Source organism: Pelophylax lessonae, assembly GCF_965119305.1.
Source record: "Pelophylax lessonae genome assembly, chromosome: 2".
Taxonomy (NCBI): Eukaryota; Metazoa; Chordata; class Amphibia; order Anura; family Ranidae; genus Pelophylax; species Pelophylax lessonae.
In genome coordinates this window covers 532582062-532597214 of record NC_138769.1, presented here as the reverse complement: position 1 = coordinate 532597214, position 15153 = coordinate 532582062, and positions in this window count along the sequence as shown.

Genomic DNA, 15153 nt, shown 5'->3' with positions numbered 1-15153 from the left:
TTTCTCCTCCCCTCTACCTTTCCTGCTTCCCCTCCCTCTCCCCTCAGGTTTCCCTCGCTCCTCCAGCTTTTCATTTGTTCAGGGTGCTACTTTTATTGTTTCTTTGATAGGGGCGCCGGACTGGGGCTCCATGGCCGGAGCGGCCTTAATGCGCTCCCTCCTGTTGGTGGTAGGAGCCCATCCTCTTGCCTCCTGCAGGAATGCACCCTGACTGGCTCAGGACGCATCTGTATTCACGGTGGGGTGCCAGGGGTTATCTCCATGGTCTCCCCACCCGCCTGCAAGCTCCAGCTCTTGCAGGCTCTTCCTCTTCTTGCTCTACTCTCATCTCTCTCCTTTCTTTTTCACTTGCTCTCCCCTTCTTTTCCAGGTTCCTGTGGTCCGGACGATCCGACAAGATACTCGCTACCTATGTTGCATGGCAGACTGATCGGCTGATGGGGAATACACCAGTCCTGGGTTGGTCCCTTGACACCAAGCACCCTTCTACCATACCTGATGTCGCTTAACGTGAGTACGGTTTCCTCTTTACAGGTGGCATCTCATAACACACAGGGCCTCAACTCTCCTGTTAAACGGAGGAAAGTATTCCAGCACTACCATTCACAAGGTATTGGGGTTCTCCTGCTTCAGGAGACACATTTTCCAGCCTCATTTAAGCCCAGATATCTTCACCACAAATATCCGTCTTTTTATTTAGCCAATGCCCCCTCTAAACAGAAGGGAGTGGCAATTTTATTTGCCAAAGCCTTGCCCTTCTCTCATGTACACACTATTGTGGACCCCCAAGGCAGATATATTTTGGTAAAAGGCCACCTGCACGGCACCTTGCACACATTCATTTCGTACTATGCACCTAACAAGGGACAGGCAAAGTTTCTTACCGAAATGCTCCTACTCCTTTCTCCCCACTTTGAGGGCCGTGTCATCATGGGAGGCGATTCGAATCTAGCCTTTGACTGCTCCCAGGACAAATCGACTTCATCTCGATCTATGATCCGGCAGCCCCCGAGGCAGAGCCTTCGCGTGGCCAGAGCACTCCATGCTCTCGGCTTAGTAGACATATGGAGGGAATTGAATCCCACCGTCTGAGACTATACTCACTTTTCAGCCCCACACAACACTCTGGTGCGCATAGATCACATCTTCATCCCGACCTCTGAAATTTCCTCAGCCCTGAAGTCCAAAATAAGGGACACCCCTTGGTCAGATCACTCTATCGTGACTTTGCAACTAGCATGCTCTTCCCCGCGTAGGGGCCCTACCCCCTGGAGGTTGAATGATTCCCTCTTAAGCGATCCTACTAGATGTACAATGATCGAAAACGCGCTCCATGATTATTTTTCCCTCAACGATCTCCCTGACACCTCCCCCACAATGCTGTGGGGTGCGCATAAAGCGGTCTTACGGGGCCAACTCATCCAACTGGGAGCTAAGATCAAACGTGAGAGACAAGTAGACATCGATCGCCTGGAGGCGGATTTTAACCACTTTACCACCGGAGGATTTTGCTGTCTTCCGTCCAGGCCACTTTTTGCGATACGGCGCTGTGCGACTTCAACTGACAATTGCGCGGTCGTGCGACGCCGTACCCAAACAAAATTTACGTCCTTTTTTTCCCACAAACAGAGCTTTCTTTTGGTGGTATTTGATCACCTTTGCAATTTTTACTTTTTGCGCTATAAACAAAAAAAGAGCGTTTATTTTGAAAAAATAACAATATTTTTAACATTTTTTTATATGAAATTCCCCCCAAAAAAGATGTAAAAACCAATTTTTTAAAAAATTTTTGGCCAATTTGTTTTATGCTACATATGTTTGGTAAAAAAAATCGCAATAAGCGTATTTTGATTGGTTTGCGCAAAAGTTATTGCGTTTACTAACAAAGGGAAAGATTTCTGTCATTTTTGGTGTTTTTTTTTTAACGCGTAATGGCGGCGATCTGCGATTTTTTTTGCGGGACTGCGACATTGCGGCGGACAGATCGGACCCTTGACTGACATTTTTGACACTTTTGGGGGTACCAGTGACATTACTGCAGTAATCAGTGCTATAAATATGCACTGTTACTGTAAAAATGACACTGGCAGGGAAGGGGTTAATTTTATTGGAGAGGGAGGGGTTAATGTATGCCTGGTGCTTACTGACGTGTAGGGGGGGAGGTGACTGTGTGAGTCATGGACAGATCGGATGTCCAGCTATGCTGAACAGTCCGATCTGTCACTCCCTGTCACTATGGAGATCTGCCCGCTGTGTTTACACACAGCGGGCGGATCTCCAGACTCGATCCCCGACGATCGGGTAAGAGCAGCGGCGATCGCCGCTGCTCCTCCCCTGGCCCGACTCCCGCTGTGAATGCAAGCACCGCCCAGAAGGGGGAGTGTCCAACGACGTTAATACTACGTCGCTGGACGATAACGAACCACTCTGCCGCAGTAGTATTACTGTGAGCGGCTGTAGAGTGGTTAAACGCCTTAGTAAAGCCCATAAACGCTCTCCCACCTCTGCTTCCTTAGCGGATTTGGATGAGATAAAACTTTTGCTCAACCTGGCCCTCACCTCCAGAGCAGAAAAGAGCTTGCGCTGGCAGGGAGCGCGGACTTATGCATCGCGGGACAAATTGGGCTCAAAATTAGCGGCAAAACTTTCCCCTCGGTATCGGGTTATATCCCTCCCCAAAATCAAATCACTAACGGGAGAATTAACCAGCAACCCCGATTCCATCATGCGCTCCTTCCACTCTTTTTATTCGAAACTTTACACTGCCCCTGCCTCACAAAGGGGGGATGATATTACATCATTCTTAAATGGTGTGCCTCTCCCCCAACTCAAATCCTCACATAAAGCTCTCCTCGAAGCGCCTTTTACCGAGCAAGAGGTCCTTGAGGTTATAAAATTTCTTTGCCCAAACTCTACCCCTGGCCCGGATGGCTTCTCCAACACTTACTATAAATCATTTGCTTCGACCCTTGCTCCTTACCTGGTCAGGTTTTTCAACTCCATTAGGGGTGGTACCCCGCTGGATAATTCATTCAATAAAGCCTTCATCTCAGTGATTCCCAAGCCGGGTAAAGATCATTCGGAAGTAGGAAACTATCGGCCAATATCGCTTATCAATAACGATCTTAAGATAATGACAAAAATTCTGGCTAACCGCCTTTCAAGCTTTGTCAACCAATACATACATAAGGATCAGGTGGGGTTTATACAGGGCAGGCAGGGCCCTGACCAGGTGAGGAGGGTTATTGACGCTATCTCTCTGCTCCAATCGGGTTGGGATGGCGGGAAGTCTCAGGAGGGGTTTCTCCTCTCGCTTGACCTGCAAAAAGCCTTTGATTCCCTTTCTTGGCCATTCCTTTTTAACACATTGGAAAGATGGGGATTTGGCCCCTCTTTCCTCACCACACTTACTTCGCTATATTCCTCCCCATTAGCTCAAGTCAGATTACAAGGCTATTATTCGGCTGACATATCAATCGGCAGAGGCACGAGACAAGGATGCCCCCTTTCCCCTCTTCTTTTTGCCATTGCTCTGGAATCCCTGGCAACGGCAATACGCCTACACCCTGACATTCGTGGCATCCGTTGCGGCAGTGCTACTCACAAATGTGCTCTGTTCGCGGATGACATCATGCTATTCGTTACATCGCCATTAATTTCCCTTCCTAATATAGTTGCACTCCTTGACTCCTTTGGTGCAGCTTCGGGCTTACGGGTCAATATGAGTAAATCATTGGCACTGAACGTCAACCTCCCAACGTCGCTGGTTGATCGTCTTAAGATCCACTTTCCCTTTTCCTGACACTCGGACACCATCCCTTACCTAGAAATTTACTTGACCCCCACGTTGGACAAGCTTTACTTAGCCAACTACCCACCCATGATCAAGAAATTGTCTACTGACCTATTGGAGTGGTCGCGTTGTCATATCTCCTGGTTAGGTAGAATTAACGCAGTCAAGATGACACTCCTCCCGCGCATTCTCTATCTATTTTGCTCTCTCCCCATACCAGTGTCAAAACCGCACATTCAGAAACTTCAAGCTAGCATTTTTAAGTTTATTTGTGGCAGGAAGGGCTATAGGATAAATAAACACACACTTTTGCGATCCCGGAAACAAGGAGGCCTGGGGGTACCAGACCTCTGGAAATATTATCAGGCGGCTCAGCTAACACAGTTCTCTATCATATACTCAGGGGGGGTCAAGCCTGACTGGTACTATATGGAACGTCAGGCCGTCCCTCTTCACACTATTGACTACCTGGTTTGGCGACCCGCTAAATCTCGCCCTCCAGTTATGGCACCTACCCTCTCTCACTCCTTCACCTTGTGTGATTCAATCCACAAAACACTGAGAGTCACATCCCCTTGGGCTCCACTCACTCACATATTTCATAACCCAGCATTTCCTTCAGGTGAAGATATCAGGGCATTTAAATGGTGGACGGACAAGGGCCTCTATAGGATAGGCCATTTTTTTGACAGGACAGGTCCCTTGTCGTTCTCGCACTGTTCTAACACGTTGAAGATGCCACCTGTGGAGCGATTCCGCCTGACTCAAATTACCCACTTCCTCAACTCCCTTAGGACCAATTCCTCCGAACCCCTCAGGGTTACCCCGTATGAACAGTGGTGTGCTCAAATCTCTGATGTGAAAGGTGGGATTTCCCTGATTTATACTCTATTGAACGACTCTCAGACCAAAACCGCCTACATGATTAAATGGGAACATGATCTAAATTGTGACTGGGACGTCTCTGACTGGCACGCCTGTGTTGGGCGTTCCTTTCGGGGGAATGCATAACGTAGGTCTCATGGAAGCGAACATTAAGGTGCTTATGAGATGGTACATGGTGCCTACATGTTTAGCGGCGATCTTTCCCTCGTCCACACCGGTCTGTTTTCGGGGCTGTGACCTGTCTGGTACTCTCCCCCACACGTTTTGGGAATGCCCCAAGATAAGGTTGTTTTGGCAGCGCATTTTTGGAATGGTTCGTCAAATTACTGGCCTGTCCCTTCACCCTTCACCGATATATGCCCTGTTGGGCCACCGCATCCCCAATGTCCCCAAACACACCCAGGCGCTTATTTTCTATATTTTTCTCGGTGCCAAAATGACAATAGCCAAACAATGGAAGAAGCCTGCGGTTTCTTTCCGTCTTGCTAAACATAAGATCTCCTGGATAATGACTCAGGAGAAAATGTTCAGTATTTTGGATGACTCAAAAACTAAATTTGAGCGGATCTGGGAACCTTGGGCGGCTTTCGTAAATATATCCATCTAAGACCTGCCAAATTTAATCTTGACGACTACAACCATGCTTTTCACACGTCTCGGACGGATCAAGGGCCGCAGGAACCTTCTCCCTCTCACTTCCTCTCTCTAAACCACTCTGCTCACTCTCCTCACCTCTCTATCCTTCCTGACTCCCTTTTTCTTCTCTTTAACTCCTTCAGTGTTTTTGCAACGGACTAAGAGTCAGGTTTTACTTTTTCAATAGGGTTCAGGTGGGTCGGGGTCTCCTACCCCATGCTCCGGTTCGTTTGGGGACGGACCCGACTTTGTGTATTAGCCAGGTTTCTGGGTTTTTACAATTTGTTGTTTAGGTTATTAGGGAAAGCAAGGTCTCTCAGATAACTCTGTAATGAGGGATTTGCTATGGGTATCCTCGCGTAAGATACTTTTTAGGCAGGACACTACCTCTGAGACACAGTATGTTCCCTTTAGGGGTGTCTTAGGGGTCGTGGCCATGCATTGTGGGGGTTCCCCCCCGTCGTTTTGTTTCCTCATGTTTTTGTTTTGTTTCATGACCTTATGCTAATTCCTCTATCCTCGTTACCTGAAACCTGATTCGCTTAATACTGTTTGAACGGGTCGTATTCTGACCTACTGCCCACTTCTAATACCTGTTACCTGACCTTTATTATCAGCTAGTATGTCTACTTGATTTTGATGTACCATTACTGTTTTGTATTTACAGTTGTTAAACTTTAATAAAAATATTGAAACGAAAAAAAAAAAAAAATAGTTAACCATCAAACTGGAATAGCCAGGTGGTTATCATAGGGATGCAGAGTACCATTTATGGTGTTCTGTATGCTAAGTTAAATGATCGGTTTCGATGTAATAATGAGTAGTGCAGTATAATGTCCGCAATTTCTATACAGGATGAGAATATTTTTTAAGAATTACACCATCTTACATGTCATATAAGTAGTACTGTGCATCTCCCACACATATAGAATAAGAACAAGAAAAACAGTGTTGTGTATTACCAACACATACAGTATAAAAAGGGATACATAGAAGTACACCAAGTATAAAGTACATGAGATGTTGTACTCTGCACAATTTACAGTTTTAAGTTAAATACTGTTTTTATTTATTTTTTAACAAATAGTGAGAATTTTACACAGCCTACAAAACAACAAGAGAAGTAATATTCAGCCTCCATACATACAAAATAAGCTGAACTAAACCAGTGTACAGAACAATAGAAGTTCTAGTGTGCAGTGTTTATACATCTATTCTCCAATGAGAATACGATGCAGCCTTCAGAGAGTCATAGTACTGTGCTACGTCCTTGCACATTGAATAAGAACAGATAATTACATGCAGTTTACATGGCAACAAAGGTGATACTATCCAGTGCCCCATTCATATAGTATGTGAACAGATACTGAGCATTACACCCAGCATACAGGACACACAAGTGGTACTCTACAGCATACATTTACGTGGAAAAGCTCATATAACAATGGAATGAAGCAAAAGAAGTAGCTGTTGTTGTTCAGTTGATTAGTCGTTTCTGACTCTTTGTGACCTCATTGACAATTGCGCCCCAGGCTTTTCTGTCCTCCACTGCCTCCCAGAGCTTGCTTAACTTCATGTTCATTGTTTTGATGAGGCTATCTTTCCATCTTGTTTTTCGTCAGCCTCCTTTTTCCTTCCATGCTTGCCAACGTTTTTTCTAATGAGTCCTCTCTTCACATTAGATGGCAAAAGTAATCAAGTTTCAGCTTCAGGATCTGTCCTTCCAGTGAATATTCAGGGTTGATTTCTTCCAGGAATGACTGGTTTGAACTTCTTGCCATCCAAGGGACTTTCAAGAGTCTTCTCCAACACCATAGTTCAAAAGCATTAATTCTTTGGCGTTCAGCCTTCCTTATGGTCCAACTTTCACAGCCATAGGTTACTACTGGGGATACCATAGGTTTGACTATACGACACCTTGTCAGTAGGGTGATGCCTCTGCTTTTTAATGTTGTCTATGTTTGCTATTGCTTCCTTCCCAAGAAGCAAGTGTCTCTTAATTTCATGGCTCCAGTCACCGTTTGCTGTGATCTGGAGCCTAGGAAAATAAAATCTGTCACTGTTTCCATTTCTTCTCCATCTATTTGCCAACGAGTGATGGCACTGGTTGCCATGGTCTTAGTTTTCTTAATGTTTTAATTTCAGACCAGCTTTTGCGCTCTTTTCAGTCACTTCAGTTTTTCTTCACTTTCTGCTATTAGAGTGGTATTGTCTGCATTTCTCAGGTTATTGATATTTCTCCCTGCGATCTTAATTCCGGTTTGTGATTAATCGATCCTGGCATTTCTCATGATGTACTCTGCATATAAGTTAAATAGGGAGGGTGACAATATACATCCTTGCCACACTCCTTTCTCAATTTTGAACTAGTCATTTGTTCCATGTCCTGTTCTAACTGTTGCTTCTTGACTTGCATACAGGTTTTTCAGAAGACAGGTGGGGTGGTCTGATATTCCTGGGGTTCCCATTTCTTTCAGTATTTGCCACATCTTGTTGTGATCCACACAATAAAAGGCTTTACTGTATTCAATAAAGCAGAAGTTAACATTCTTCTGGAATTCTCTTGCTTTCTATATGATCCAGTGAATGTTAGCAGCCATCTCTAGTTCCTCTGCCTCTTCAAAAACTGGTAACTCTCAGTTCACATGCTGCTGAAGCCTAGGTTGTAGAATTTTAAGCATAACCTTGCTAGCGTGTGAGATGAGTATGATCATACGGTAGTTTCAACAATCTCTGGGGCTGCCCTTCTTGGTTATCAGAATGGAAACAGACCTCTTCCAGTCCTATGGCCATTGTTGAGTTTTCCAAATTTGTTGGTATATTGAGTGCAGCACTTTAACAGCATCATCTTTTAGGATTTTAAATAACTCAGCTTTGCTTTCTAAGGTCCACTTGACTTTACTCTCAAGGATATCCGGTTTAAGGTCAGTGACTGCTTTATCGTGGTTATATGGGACATTCAGATCTTTCTTCTATAGTTCTTCTGTGTATTCTTGCCATCTCTTTATCTCTTCTGCCAGGTCCTTGCCCTTTTTGTCTATTATCTTGACCATCTTTTGCACAAAACTTTCCCTTGAAATCTCCAGTTTTCTTGAAAAGCTCTCTAGTCTTACATTGTGCAAAAGAAGTGTGTTATGTGAGGGAAAAACACAATGAAATAACATGTTAGCTGAAAACTAAGGACCAGTTCACACCACAGGAACTCAGTCAGGATGCGTTCCAGATGCTTTTCTTGATGCTTTTGTGATGTGTTCCAGTGTGTTTTTGATGCATTTTTAGGTGCATTTTTGAAACAGTCCAGTGCATTTCACCCTCTTTTTTCTTAACCCTAAATAAGGACATGTGTGTTTCAGTGTGTTTTTGGTGGGTTGTGGTGCATTTTTATATTTTACTGCATTACAGTACAGTCCAGTGCAGAAAAAATGCAGCATGTTCTACTTTTTTTCTGGAAGTGGAACGCACTGGAACTGACTGCACTGCCATTGAAAACCATATGACCTACTATGCATGCATTTTTGATGCATAAAAAAGTGCACTAGACTGCATGTGGTGTGAACTGGCCCTGAATGTAAAGAAAAATAAAACTATGGTGTGAATAAAAAAAAAAAAGTTTAATCTTTTCCCTGGGGAAAATATTGCAATGTTTTTTATAATATCCAGCACCTTATATGCAGTAGGGTTTTACAAGTAGATGTTATTTGCCTTTTATGTTCTATATGAGTAAACGGGTAATTGGGAAATAATGTGGCAATCAAGGAATGTAGGTGTTTGTTTTTTATAACAATCCCCTTGGTCAGTTTTCTTTGCTATGAACATAAAGCTTGACTAAAAGCTGAACTCCAGATATAGATTCTTTTGCATAGTTACAAGTAAGTATGCATATGTCATACCTGTGAGATCCCTGTGATAGCTCGAAGTCACTGCAAGACATTTGCTGACTGGACTAGGTAAGGATTCTGACATCACCAACCCCTTTTCTCTACCTCATCCAATCAGAGAGCATCTTGTAATAATTGAGAAAAATGCAAGGCATTTTGTTAGTGGTGCCTATGACAAGCGAATGACACCCTGTATTCACTGTGCATCAGGGTTGCTGCTGAAGAAAGGCCCCCAAATACAATGGCAATCACTGTAGTAGCCGAGACTACTACAGTGGTTTTTAGCTTTCACAGGAATTCCACAGGTATGGCAAATGCATACTTACCAACCTAGACTTATGTAACCATGCAATAAGAATCATACCTGGAATTCAGATTTAAATATTCAACAAAATTAAAAACAGAAGTATAGTGTGGAAAGAAAACCCTATAAGTAACATAAGCAAAGGCCATAAAATTAGCAGATAATTAGCAGAAATTGACCTTTAAAAAAAAATGCAATTTGAATTGAATGAATTGCATCTTATAAATTTAGAATATCAACATAATTTAATTTATTTCAGTATTTCAATTAAAAAAGTGAAACTCATATATTTTATATATATATATATATATATATGCGTTACACGCAGAATAATATTTTTCAAGCATTTTTTTATTTTAATTTTGATAATGAGGGTTTACAGCTAGGGAAAACCCAAAATTCAGTATCTCAGAAAATTAGAGTATTACATAAGACCAATAAAAAAAGGATTTTTAATACAGAAATGTTTGCTAACTGAAAAGTATGACTGTGTAGAGTATAGTATGCACTCAGTTCTGGGTTATGGCTCCTTTTGCATGAATTACTGCATTAATGCAGTGTGGCTTGGAAGCGATCAGCCTGTGGCACTGCTGAGGTGCTATGAAAGCCTAAGTTGCTTTGATGGTGCTTTTAGCTCATCTGCATTTTTGGCTCTGGTATCTCTCATCTTCCTCTTGACCACAGACTCTCTATGTAATTTAGGTCAGGAGAGTTTTCTAGCCAATCAAGCACAGAGATACCATGATCGTTAAACCAGGTATTGGTAATCTTGGCAGTGTGGGTAGGTACCAAGTCCTGCTGGAAAATGAAATCAGCATCTCCATAAACCTGGTTAGCAGAGGGAAGCATGCAAGTGCTCTAGAATTTTCTGGTAGAGGGCTGCGCTGACTTTGGACTTGATACAGCACAGTGGACCAACGCCAGCAGATGACATGGCTCCCCAAATCATCACTGACTGTGGAAACTTCACACTGGATCTCATGCAACTTGGAATCTGTGCCTCTCTCTACTCTTCCTCCAGACTCCAGGACCTTGATTTCCGAATGAAATGCAACATTTTCCACCATCTGTGATGATTTGGGGTTACCCGTAAAAATACATATCAGGCACTTACCCAAAACTTAAGGATCCTTAGAGTTCATCAGAAATGAATAGGAGGATCAGAAAAAAACAATTATGTGAGATACCAGCCACTTCAAAATCCCAGCAAATGTCCAGAAATTTTCCAACCTACCCAACTGCTTTTTTTAGTCAAAGATAATCAAACTATTTCTAATGTTTGTTTTATTTCATTTAATGTCCTTTCAATAAGAGGAATGTTATGACCAGGTTGTCATGTCCGTGGGCACTAGCAGAAGGTCACCAATCAGATCTACCCTATCCCTATCCTATCTCAGTTCTTATGTAGAAGTAAAGGGAGGAATCTGATTGCTTGCTAATCATAGTCCCAACTGTTTTAGACAGTTATTTATAAAAGGTAACATTTTCCATAATTTTGTGGGAAATGTTGCTTCTACTGTTAAACATATACCAAATCCTCTCAACAAATAAAAACAAAGAGCAACAATCTTGTAGATAGATGTATCAGTTTATAAAGGCCTTAAGCTTGTTAATTTTTCTTAGAAAAGCTCACAAATAATTTATTTGACTTTCAGTCTTGGGTAAACCACAATCAGTTTCAATGAAGAAAAGATAGAGTTCCTACAAGGTAATTCTTTTTTTTTTAATTTTTGCTAAATGACAATCATTTTTTTGCCAATCACTATACTTATTACCATTTTTACACCACACGATATTTCAGCTTCCCTTGTCAAGTTTTTATATTGCTGGAAGACCAGACCTGATGAGCACTAATAGGTAGCACTTATGGGCAGTGATAGGTGGCATGAATAGGCAGCACTGATGGGCACCACTGATGAGCAGGCACTGAAAGACAGCACTGATTGGCATCACCGATGGGCAGAAAATGGCATCACTGATGGGCACAGATTGGTATCACAGATGGGCACATACTAACATCACTGTTTACCAGGTCTCCCCTGTGAGGAGATGCCGCTGATTGGCTCCCCTCTCTGTCAGGTCAGTGTGAGGCAAGGGCAGCTGATAAACAACATTTTCCTGTTTGGACACTGATCACATGGGTAAAGAGCTGCGTCATAGGCTCTTTGCCAAGATTGGGGTCGCGCCATATCCCAGGGACACAGCGCGCTCACAATCACCATGCTGCATGCCCCCACAGCGAGCATTCGCCGTGAAACTGGGTGACGTCATATGATTTTGTCCCAGAAAAAGAGAGCATCCCCCCCCCGCCATCATTTGTCTATACTGCGTGCGGGAGGGGGTTAAAGAAATATTGCAATTTCAATATTTCACTACAAGCATTAATTTAAATTGTTGCTCCCTGTTTGAGTTTTTAAATATTTTTTGTGCTTTGGTCTCCAAGGGAACTAGCCAGCTCCCCATGATATTTTTTCAGCCCATCACTACTCTAGGAATGTTGGAATCTTGAAGCCTTGAAAAATTAGTAGATTATCAGTTCAATGTGAATTCAATTGTTTTTGGAGGCCTGCTGCCTAATGTGTGTCTGGATCTCTTTATATTTTGTTGTATACTGTACAGTATATTTTTGCATTTGATGAAAATATTCTTCTATCTAGGGCAGTTCAGGAGCAAATAAGAGGTGAGAAAAACATTCAAAAACAAAAAAAGTCTTGCGCTAAAGGACCAAGATGAAACTTCCTCCATGGTGGTATGCAGTGTTGTACTGAGGTCAATAGAGCAGCTATGTGGGAGGTCAGCACCAGAAGCGGTGCTAAAAACAGGCAAATTCCAAAATAGCTCTAAAAAGGGCTAAATGAGACCACTGGTGGATGGTGCAGATGGCAATTATGTACACTGAAACCAATTCAAGTGACACGGCACATGTGTAAAATTAATAATACGTTTATTAAAACAATTGGCAAACAATAAGTCAATAGTAGTAAATTGCAGTACTTTCCTCAACCACACTGCAAAACAAGGCAAAGACTCACTGGATGGAAGTCCTCTTGTGTGCTGCCAGTTGTATTCCTGCTGGGCTGGACGGTGCTGTGGTGGTTATTGCCGTTGTGCTCGTCACCAATGCTCGTGCTTTGCACTTAGATGCCTGATCATGCAGGTTGTGCTCAGGTTGAGAAGGTTTATGCCTCGCTTCAGGCTCTGATTGCACAGGGTGCAAACCACTTGTGTCCTGTCATCAACACATTGTCTGAAGAACTTCCACGCTAGAGAACTCCTTTGAGCTGGCTTTGGTGCGCTCGGTCCCTTGCTGCGTTGAGCAGTAGCAGGCGTAGTGTCTAGGGCACGGCCGCTCCGCTTCTGCACCCTGCTCCCTCTTCTGCTGTGCTGGTGGCTCTGTGCGACCACTGCCTCTTCCTCAAAACTACTCAGGTCACCTGCATGACCTTCATTCCATGTGGGGTCGAGGACCTCATCGTCCTCCACATCATCTTCCACCCAGTCTTCACCCCTGCCCTCCTTGTCGGTCTCCACAATTCTGAGTGCTGCAGCAGTTGGCACCTGCGTTTCGTCATCATCGGAGACGTGCTGCGATGGTCCTTCCATGTACTCATCTTGAGAAATAAGTGGTTGGGCATCACTGCACTCAATCTCTTCCACTTCAGGGGCAGGGCTAGGTGGATGGCCCTGGGAAACTCGACCCCACATGGAATGAAGGTCATGCAGGTGACCTGAGTAGTTTGGAGGAAGAGGCAGTGGTCGCACAGAGCCACCAGCACAGCAGAAGAGGGAGCAGGGTGCAGAAGCGAAGCAGCCGTGCCCTAGACACTACGCCTGCTACTGCTCAACGCAGCAAGGGACCGAGCGCACCAAAGCCAGCTCAAAGGAGTTCTCTAGCGTGGAAGTTCTTCAGACAATGTGTTGATGACAGGACACAAGTGGTTTGCACCCTGTGCAATCAGAGCCTGAAGCGAGGCATAAACCTTCTCAACCTGAGCACAACCTGCATGATCAGGCATCTAAGTGCAAAGCACGAGCTGCAGTGGAGTAGACACCTTCAAAACCAAGAAAGGTCTCTGGCTCCTCCTGCTTCCTCTTCTGCTGCAGTCTCGGCCTCTTCATCCACCTCTGTAGTGATACCAGCACCTGCCACACCGCAAACAGACGATCTGTCAGCAACACCACCACCTGGGTCACCAACCATCTCCACAATGTCCCGTGGAAGCATTCAGCTTTCCATCTCCCAAACACTTGAGAGGAAGAGGAAGTACCCCCCTACCCACCCGCGATCCCTGGCCCTGAATGCCAGCATTTCAAAATTCTTGGCCTTTGAAATGCTGTCATTCCATCTGGTGGAGACGCACAGTTTTAAAAGCCTTATGACGGTGGCTGTCCCACAGTACATCGTGCCCAGCCACCACTACTTTTCCAGGCAAGCCATCCCTTCCCTGCACAACCAAGTGGGGGAAAAAATCAGGTGTGCACTGCGCAACGCCATCTGTGGCAAGGTCCACCTAACTACCGATACGTGGACCAGTAAGCACAGTCAGGGGCATTATATCTCCCTAACGGCACACTGGGTAAATGCAGTGGCGGCTGGGCCTGAGGCAGATAGCAATTTGGCGCATGTCCTTCCACCACCGAGGATTGCAGGGCGCTTCAGTTTGCCTCCTGTTCCTAACTCCTCCTACTCCGATTCCTCATCCTCTACCGCCTCCTCATCCGGTCAGCGTAACACCTTCACCACCAACTTCAGCACAGCCAGGGGTAAACGACAGCAGGCAGTTTTAAAACTTGCCTGTTTGGGGGAAAAACCACACACCGCGCAGGAGTTGTGGAGGAGCATGGAACAGCAGACAAATGAGTGGTTGCTGCCAGCGATCCTCAAGCCCGGCCTGGTGGTGTGCGATAATGGGCGAAATCTCATAGCAGCTCTGGGCCTAGCCGGTTTGACGCACATCCCTTGAATTTGGTGGTGCAGAGGTTCCTTAAAAACTACCCCGATATGTCAGAGCTGCTGCAGAAAGTGTGGGCCGTCTGTGCGCACTTTTGGCGTTCTCACCCTGCTGCTGCTCGCCTGTCAGCGCTGCAGCTTAACTTCGGCCTTCCCGCTCACCGCCTCATATGTGACGTGCCCACAAGGTGGAACTCCACCTTGCACATGCTGGAAATACTGTGCGAGCAGCAGCAGGCCATAGTGGAGTTTCAGCTGCAGCACGCACGCGTGAGTCGCTCTGCGGAACAGCACCACTTCACCACCAATAACTGGGCCTCCATGCGAGACCTGTGTGCCTCGTTGCGCTGTTTTTAGTACTCCACCAACATGGCCAGTGCCGATGACGCCGTTGTCAGCTTAACTATCCCACTTCTATGCCTCCTTGAAAAAACGATTCGGGCGATGATGGAAGAGGATGTGGCACAGGAGGAGGAGGAGGAGGAGGAGGAAGAGGGATCATTTCCAAGGCTTTCAGGGCAGTCATTCACAAGTGGCTCCGAGGGTGGGTTCCTGCACCCACAAACGCCAGGTACTCAATTGTCCAGCAGGGGCACAGTTCTGGAGGATGAGGAGGAGGAGATGGAGGAGGAGATGGAACCATGTTCACAGCAGGGTGGCACCCAGGCCAGCTCATGGCCATCACTGGTGCGTGGCTGGGGGGATA